Here is a 7,677-nt window from a genome sequence, read left to right as displayed (position 1 = left end):
CATTAATAAAATGATGCGACGTCACAAATAACGATTATCAGGCGCGCGTTGTCATGGTAACGGCAGCAGATTGAAAATTTTCACAACTCATTTAAAGCCACCATGTGGCATTCAACAACTTATCATCGGTGCTTGTTGCCTTCATTCTGATCGTAGAAAATATTTGAAAATGCCTCGGAACATCGCTTTTCAACCAGCTTTACGATCCCGTTATCAGGTTTGAAATATGTTGTTAAACAAAAATATGGATTTTATATGTGTGTTTTTATGTTTTGGGTGACCCTGACCTTGACCTTGGGTCAATTTCGATCAAACTTTGTACACATGTTAATAACAAATAACAAACAAAGTAACAAACGGACCCAAATGCAATACCCTCTCCTATGGCGAGGATAACTAGAAAGCACTTCAATATGCAAAGCCCATCTATCCTGGAACAGCCGACATGTCCTGATTCTTTGAAGAAATAATGCTCCAGGCAGCTTTACAAACACCATGAGGTTTAACTCACTTTTACTTCATTTTAAAACACTCCAAGTGCGACAGTAAATACCGTGCTTTCTCCATATACAACAACCGTTCCACCAGACTAGGAAGAGCCACCCTCGACCCCTTCCAGCGGAGATGACGCAACACATGGGCAGAGCAAAAATATGCATGAGGCAAAACAAGGACACATTTTACATTAAAACTTGGTTACACATCACACCATCCACATCCACTTTGTACTCAAACTAAACTTGATAAAAACAACAGCTAAAAAAAAAAAAAATTAATTTCATTGTACAATTTACTGACAAGTGTTCACTATTTCTTATAACAAAGGTTTGTTGAAATTTTGATGACAAAAATCTCAAATGGTAAAAAGGTTATGGTCTGGATAGACACTGAAGCTCAAATGGCAAATTAATAAAGAAATGAAAATTGAGGAATTTAGAAAGCCCACCTAAATGGTTGATCTTTGGCCTATGTTGACCTTTTGGTCAATGGTGATCTCAAAAATAATTGGCAAGTGGAATTCAGTGACCTGAAATATAAACCCTCTTCAAATTTCAAGTCAATCGGATGAAAATCGATGATTTTATAAATCTCATCTAAGTGTTTGACCTTTGGCCTATGTTGACCTTTTGACCTCAAAAACAATAGGCTTCTTCCTTATGACAAACTCCACCACGTGGTGAAGTTTCGTGAAGATCGGTTTAAAATTGTGACCTGTAGGCGACAGACAAACAGACAGACAGACAGACGGAATAACAAAATCGACTAACCAATCAATATATACTTGAAAAAACTTCGATTTTGTAAGTAACAAGGAAGGGTTAAAAATTAAATACATAAATAAATAAAAACCCTAGCCGTGTTGTGCTGACACGGAGCATAACGGCTCATGAGGCCTATTTCTCCTGACTGCGACTCTGCCCTTTGACCCAATATTATTAATCAATCTTCTCCATATTGTCATAATAAATGTTTATTGAAAAATCTGATGACAAAAATTTCAAATGGTAAAAGAGTTATGGCGTGCACACACATCCTGCTGCACAAGGGACCAAGGGGCAGGCTAACTATAGTTCTCAATTTAGCCACCCCTTGACTGGCAGGTTGGGGAGTGGGGCTGGGGAAGAGTGGTGTAACACGTAGAACAATAAGAAATTTTACATATAAAGAGCAAATTAAAAATATAAAATTGATTAAGATATATATACTGTATATATATATAAATTAGTTAACTGGTTGATAATGGTGCTGACTAGCCAGAGCAGTACAGAGAGCCAAAAGCATGTGGACAACTGATCTTGTAGCTGAGGTTACAGTGACAAGATGGACACAAGCAGCTGTGTTCGCCTGTTTTACTGTGCCCATGTACTGTGTTATTATACACCACCCGTGCCTTCCCCCACTCCAACAAGTGTGATTGATATCGACTGCATTGAAATGCAGGAAAAGCAAATGCGACTCCTTCCTGCCCTGCATGGACCCCACATAGAAGCAATCTATACTGCCGATATAGGTACCTCTCACAGTTTGTATAAATAAATTTTAATGATTTTAAGGGCTACAATTTGTTATGCATGTTTATTGCTGTTCAATGTGAAAAACTACCGACCGGAAAAGATTTCCCTCTTGGAAGTTTCAAAACCTTTTTGAACATGATGTGCAAAAATGTGTGTATGTATATATATATTAGATATACTAGCGGGATTATGCTTTCATATCTTGTATATGTGAACCACGCTTCCCCAATGTCTCGGGTTGCTCACCTGCATTTGATTTTTCATGTATATTAATGGATGTTGTCCGACGATTCTATGATTTTTCCCAGTGTACAGGCTTCGATGTCCATCGGCTCGCAAAATCTCAGCTTTCCAGCACACAGCCATATTGCTTAAAAAATAAAATAAAAACCTTCAAAAATCTTCTCTGAAGTGGCTGAACAGATCGAGGTGAAACTTTACACACATGACCGCCTGTCCATGAGGAACAAAAGGTTCACACATTTGATGTCATTGGTCACATGGGTTGGCAGCCATGTTGGATTTACCTGAAAAACCTACAAATCTTCTCCAGAAAGGCTGGACAAATCGAGGGGAAACTTCACACAAGTGCTCCCCAAGCCATGGGTGTACAAGTGGCACATAACAAGCACCCCTCATGGGGAATGAGTGTGCTATTTTTATGACGTCATAATTGCAGATGTAGAACGCGAAATCCGATCAGTATAAAAAAGATTGAGGATCATCTTGCGATAAAATGGTCCACAAAATTTTTTTGGATGAAGTCATCAGTCACGTGATTCGGCAGCCATATTCTTTTTAACCTTCAAAAATCTCCTTCTCTAAAATGGCTGAAAAGATCGAGGCAAAGATCAACAATGTATCCTTTATGTTTTGCAATCTCACTGCAAGTGAAAGGCTGGACCTTTTTGTTTTGGCATTTCCCGTTAAAACCATGTGGTGATGGTGGTCAACTCAAGCCATCACTTAAGAGCAGTGCATGCGATCCGGTAAGATGCTGATAAGCTGACACTTGCAAGAACCTGCAAGCAGTACAGTAGTCTCACAGTCATTTTGCAGGCTATCAACACATAATGTACAAAAAGAAGGCATGGATTACCTGGAATTAAAAAAAAAATGCTGCTATGAAGCACAAATTGACCATACCATGAAGCAGGCCTAAAACCCTGAATTGAAGAGCCAGTGGTTTTCCATTTCCAAAGAAAAAAAAAAGAAACGAAATTCCGTTTCATGTTCTTTTTGAGCTTCTTCCCCAGACTCTTCTAAAGGACAGGTACAAGCATGTCTCGCCCATCTGAGTGATTCAATCCCTCTTCGTCGGCAGCACAGATGCATTCATATTGAGTGGTGTGTTTCGCCACCAGGGCAACGCAGAAACACAGGGGATAATGAAATTGTTGTTTTTCATAATCATTTTGTCGTAACCTCATTTGTGTTTGGATGATTTTCTAACATAAGGCTTTGTACTTGCGTTCAAGTTGCCAGGACAAAGTGATTATTATATCCAGGTTTTCCAGCCATGTAGATTGTTACAACAGGGTGGATAAGCATTAACCAAAACATGATCAGAATGTCACATCGCCTTCATAAGTGTGGTCGTTATAACCCGATTGCATATGTAGACATGTAATACTGGACTTAAAATATGCACAGCCCATAAACGATGAACGTTTACAACTTCCTACCACTGAAGACGACAAAAAACCGAGACACTCCTCAAATAAGGTGACAAGAACAAGCCGATTAGATTTTGGTTCAGGTCCAGATGCAGATCTGGTCTATCAGTGGGATACACACCGTGAACCATTCAGGCTGGTGGAGGTATGCGCTCTACCAGGTGCCGTTCTTGTTCACATATTGTGTTGATGGTTTTGATGACCCAAATGGTCTTCAAGCCAAATATCACGTTTCTCTTTTGGATAGGACCAATCAACGGTGTGCTCGTACCGGGCAACCAATTTGCTTGTCTGACGACGTTGCACGAGTGATGGTTTTTAACTGGGTTTTGGAGGAGAAAGTTTAATTTGAGCCAAGAATCTGGAGAGTGAGAAGCTTGTGCTGTTTCTCCCATTCCATGAAAACCCTAACCAACACTCACTAGAGTAGTAGCACTGGGGTTCTTTGGAGCCCCCCCCCCCCCGCCGCCCTCTCCCTCCTCAGAGTTGAAAGTGAGACCGGTCCAGTGATTACACAACGAATTTACCCACACCAGCCGGAGACCTACTTCACAGCATGTGTATGTGTGTGTGGGGGGGGGGAGGGGAGGGAAAGGGGGACTGCAGCCTTGTCATCCCATTAGATCAAGGCAAGAGTACCCAGTTCAGCTCGACCCCATTATTTTTATCCTTAATAATCCTGCAATATTATTTTACATATGCACAGACACAGACACACCCTGTAAATGGGGTGTGTCAAATGCATACCATTTTACTTTGAAATATCCGATTCATTTTCAAGTCGAGCCAGCTGGCAAGGATGAGTGAAGGGTTTGGAGCGGGCATCTCAGATTCCATCGACCATTCATGACAAAATCGCGATTCCATATGCGAACACAAACACATTGACTGATCTATTCTCCATTGGGAAAAGCAGCCCGGGTGTCCTACAAACCTTGTGGTTCATAAACATATCACAGTCCTCGTCTATTTAGGCGACTGTGAATCGATGAAATTTTGCAATAAAGCACAAGATTCAACGAATGAACATGTAAACTAAACAAATTATAGCTCGGAGCAGACCCATGGTGATAAACCCATCATTGGCTGGTACCATTTCCTTTGCGACTGTCAGCAATTGAGCAAATTCTTTGAAACCCAGTCACCCATGATGCCCAAAAACATAGCATGGTATACATCAATCACTCCATCCCCATCCCACCACTGCTTCTCTACTGCCAACTATCCCTCATCCCACAAACAAATCTCCATGCTTTGCCCCCTCCACCCCCCCCCCCGAATCCCCCAGGTTTCTGCAAGGCACATGCGATCCACCATCAAGCCCCTTCTGATGAAACTCCCAAAGTGCAGACTCATTGCTCTCGTTCTTCCCTCTGGGTCTTCAAGACGGCTGTTCACCACCATCTCAGATCATGCCCATCCAAAACCATGATGTTTTCTACCCCCCATCCATCTTGTTTACCCCATGCGTCCTCCCCTCGTCCCCATTCTTCCCACGTCCCTCATTTCACCAACTCTCCCTCCATTCTGTCACGTATCCCTGCTGTTGGCGTTTCGTGTTTCCCCTCTCTTTCTGCTGTAACGTCCTGATCCGTTCTATGTTTTAGTTGCTCCGTAAGCCTTGACTTTGTGTCATACAAAACACCACACACACACACACACACACACACACACACACACACACACACACACACACACACACACACACACACCATCCTCCAACTCCACCCACATCCACCCCAACCTCAGCACAGAAGCAATAAGTGGGCAATCTGGATAAGCTCGAAGAAAAAAAGAAAAGAAAAATTCAAAACCTTTGAAAAGCCACACCCTGCCATTAAAATAAATAAATAAAAATAATGATACAGGTACAGGTACAGGTACAGGTACAGGTACAGGTACAGGTACAGGTACAGGTACAGGTACAGCCACAGCCACAGCCACAGCCACAGCCACAGGAGTAACACGAAGCACACTTCCCTTGGAGGTCTTAGTCCTCAAACAGGTCAAGTTGAAAGCACACACGAGTGGTTGGTGGTGCCATTTGCAGGCGAGCGACGACCAAGAGGTGGAATGAAGACCAATTGTGGCAGCACATGTGGGGGGTCCAAACCCAAACATCAACTCGCACGGCCTGCTGGGTCCAGTCCCCGCCGACTCGCACGGCCTGCTGGGTCCAGTCCCCGCCGACTCGCACGGCCTGCTGGGTCCAGTCCCCGCCGACTCGCACGGCCTGCTGGGTCCAGTCCCCGCCGACTCGCACGGCCTGCTGGGTCCAGTCCCCGCCGACTCGCACGGCCTGCTGGGTCCAGTCCCCGCCGACTCGCACGGCCTGCTGGGTCCAGTCCCCGCCGACTCGCACGGCCTGCTGGGTCCAGTCCCCGCCGACTCGCACGGCCTGCTGGGTCCAGTCCCCGCCGACTCGCACGGCCTGCTGGGTCCAGTCCCCACCGACTCGCACGGCCTGCTGGGTCCAGTCCCCGCCGACTCGCACGGCCTGCTGGGTCCAGTCCCCGCCGACTCGCACGGCCTGCTGGGTCCAGTCCCCGCCGACTCGCACGGCCTGCTGGGTCCAGTCCCCGCCGACTCGCACGGCCTGCTGGGTCCAGTCCCCGCCGACTCGCACGGCCTGCTGGGTCCAGTCCCCGCCAACTCGCACGGCCTGCTGGGTCCAGTCCCCGCCAACTCGCACGGCCTGCTGGGTCCAGTCCCCGCCGACTTGCACGGCCTGCTGGGTCCAGTCCCCGCCGGTGTACGGAATCTCGTTTACAAACTCAGGACAAGATCATTAAAACTTCAATGCCAATACCAATGCCCCTCCGGCGTCACGGTCTTCGGTCCAACACGTCCGTCCGTGATTTATATACCTGTTCCGTGGAGGTTCAGGTAAACCGAGCAAGGTGTGTTTTCCACTCAAGAATACCAGGAGCGCGACTCCGTGAAACGTTCTCGTTCTCCGGTGATTATAAAACGATCCACACTTGCGGACCAAAGGTCGTCCGGTCGTGTCCCGTGATTGTGTTTATTAAAACCAGACCCCGTTTGGAGTTCGCACGAACCGCCAAAACTGCTTGGAACCATCAAACAAACACCGATCTTACCTTTTAAAAGTTCCCTTGCAGCTCCGCCGAGAGAAGAGGAGATTCAGTGGGTCCTGTGGGTCCTGTGGGTCCTGTGGGTCCTGTGGGTCCTGTGGGTCCTGTGGGTCCACGTAGGTCGAGCCGTGCCAAGCGTACTCTCCGTGCCTGTGCTCGCGAGCGTTGCGTGCGGGACGCACGAGCCACGAGTTCCTCCCACACACAGCTCACGGGATCGGAATGTGACACGGCACTGGCACGGCGAGGAGAGCGCGCTGCTGCACGGCACGGCACGGCACGGCGAACGAGACGTTCCCGGACACGTCCAGTGCTTCTTCAGCATCTGGGGAGGAGTGGGATGGTGGTTGGTCGTTTCGGAATCAAACAAATAATGGAAGGAGGAGGAGGAGGAGGAAGGGGGAGTGGGGGGGGAAGAGGAAGGGGGAGTGGGGGGGAAGAGGAAGGGGAGTGGGGGGAAGAGGAAGGGGGAGTGGGGGGAGGAGGAAGGGGGAGTGGGGGGAGGAAGGGGGAGTGGGGGGAGGAAGGGGGAGTGGGGGGGAGGAAGAGGAGCAGGAGGAAGGGGGAGTGGGGGGAGGAGGAGGAGCAGGAGGAAGGGGGAGTGGGGGGAGGAGGAGGAGGAAGGGGGAGTGGGGGGGAGGAGGAGGAGGAGCAGGAGGAAGGGGAGTGGGGGGAGGAGGAGGAGGAAGGGGGAGTGGGGGGGAGGAGGAGGAGCAGGAGGAAGGGGGAGTGGGGGGAGGAGGAGGAGCAGGAGGAAGGGGGAGTGGGGGGAGGAGGAGGAGGAGGAGGAGGAGGAGGAGGAGTGGGAGGTGGAGTGGGAGGTGGAAGGAGAAGGGGGAGGTGGAAGGAGGAGGTGGAAGGAGAAGGGGGAGGTGGAAGGAGGAGGTGGAA

At 47.9% G+C, this 7,677-nt stretch overlaps 1 protein-coding gene across 2 annotated transcripts in view; it reads right to left on the bottom strand.

The window, feature by feature from the left end:
• Positions 1-7,144, bottom strand: part of PLCE1 (phospholipase C epsilon 1) — a 184,378-nt gene extending 177,234 nt beyond the window's left edge. For both annotated transcript variants that reach the window (XM_085849796.1, XM_085849797.1), the window contains exon 1: positions 6,793-7,144. The gene's annotated coding sequence lies outside the window, so the exon portion shown is untranslated. The remainder of the gene's footprint in view (positions 1-6,792) is intronic.
• Positions 7,145-7,677: the final 533 nt, after the last annotated feature.

The sequence above is a fragment of the Eptatretus burgeri genome, chromosome 12, assembly GCF_056783735.1.
Source record: "Eptatretus burgeri isolate ZD-2024b chromosome 12, Ebu_testis_v1, whole genome shotgun sequence".
Taxonomy (NCBI): domain Eukaryota; kingdom Metazoa; phylum Chordata; class Myxini; order Myxiniformes; family Myxinidae; genus Eptatretus; species Eptatretus burgeri.
The sequence above is the reverse complement of the archived record's forward strand: the minus strand, read 5'-3'. Positions and strand labels throughout refer to the sequence as shown.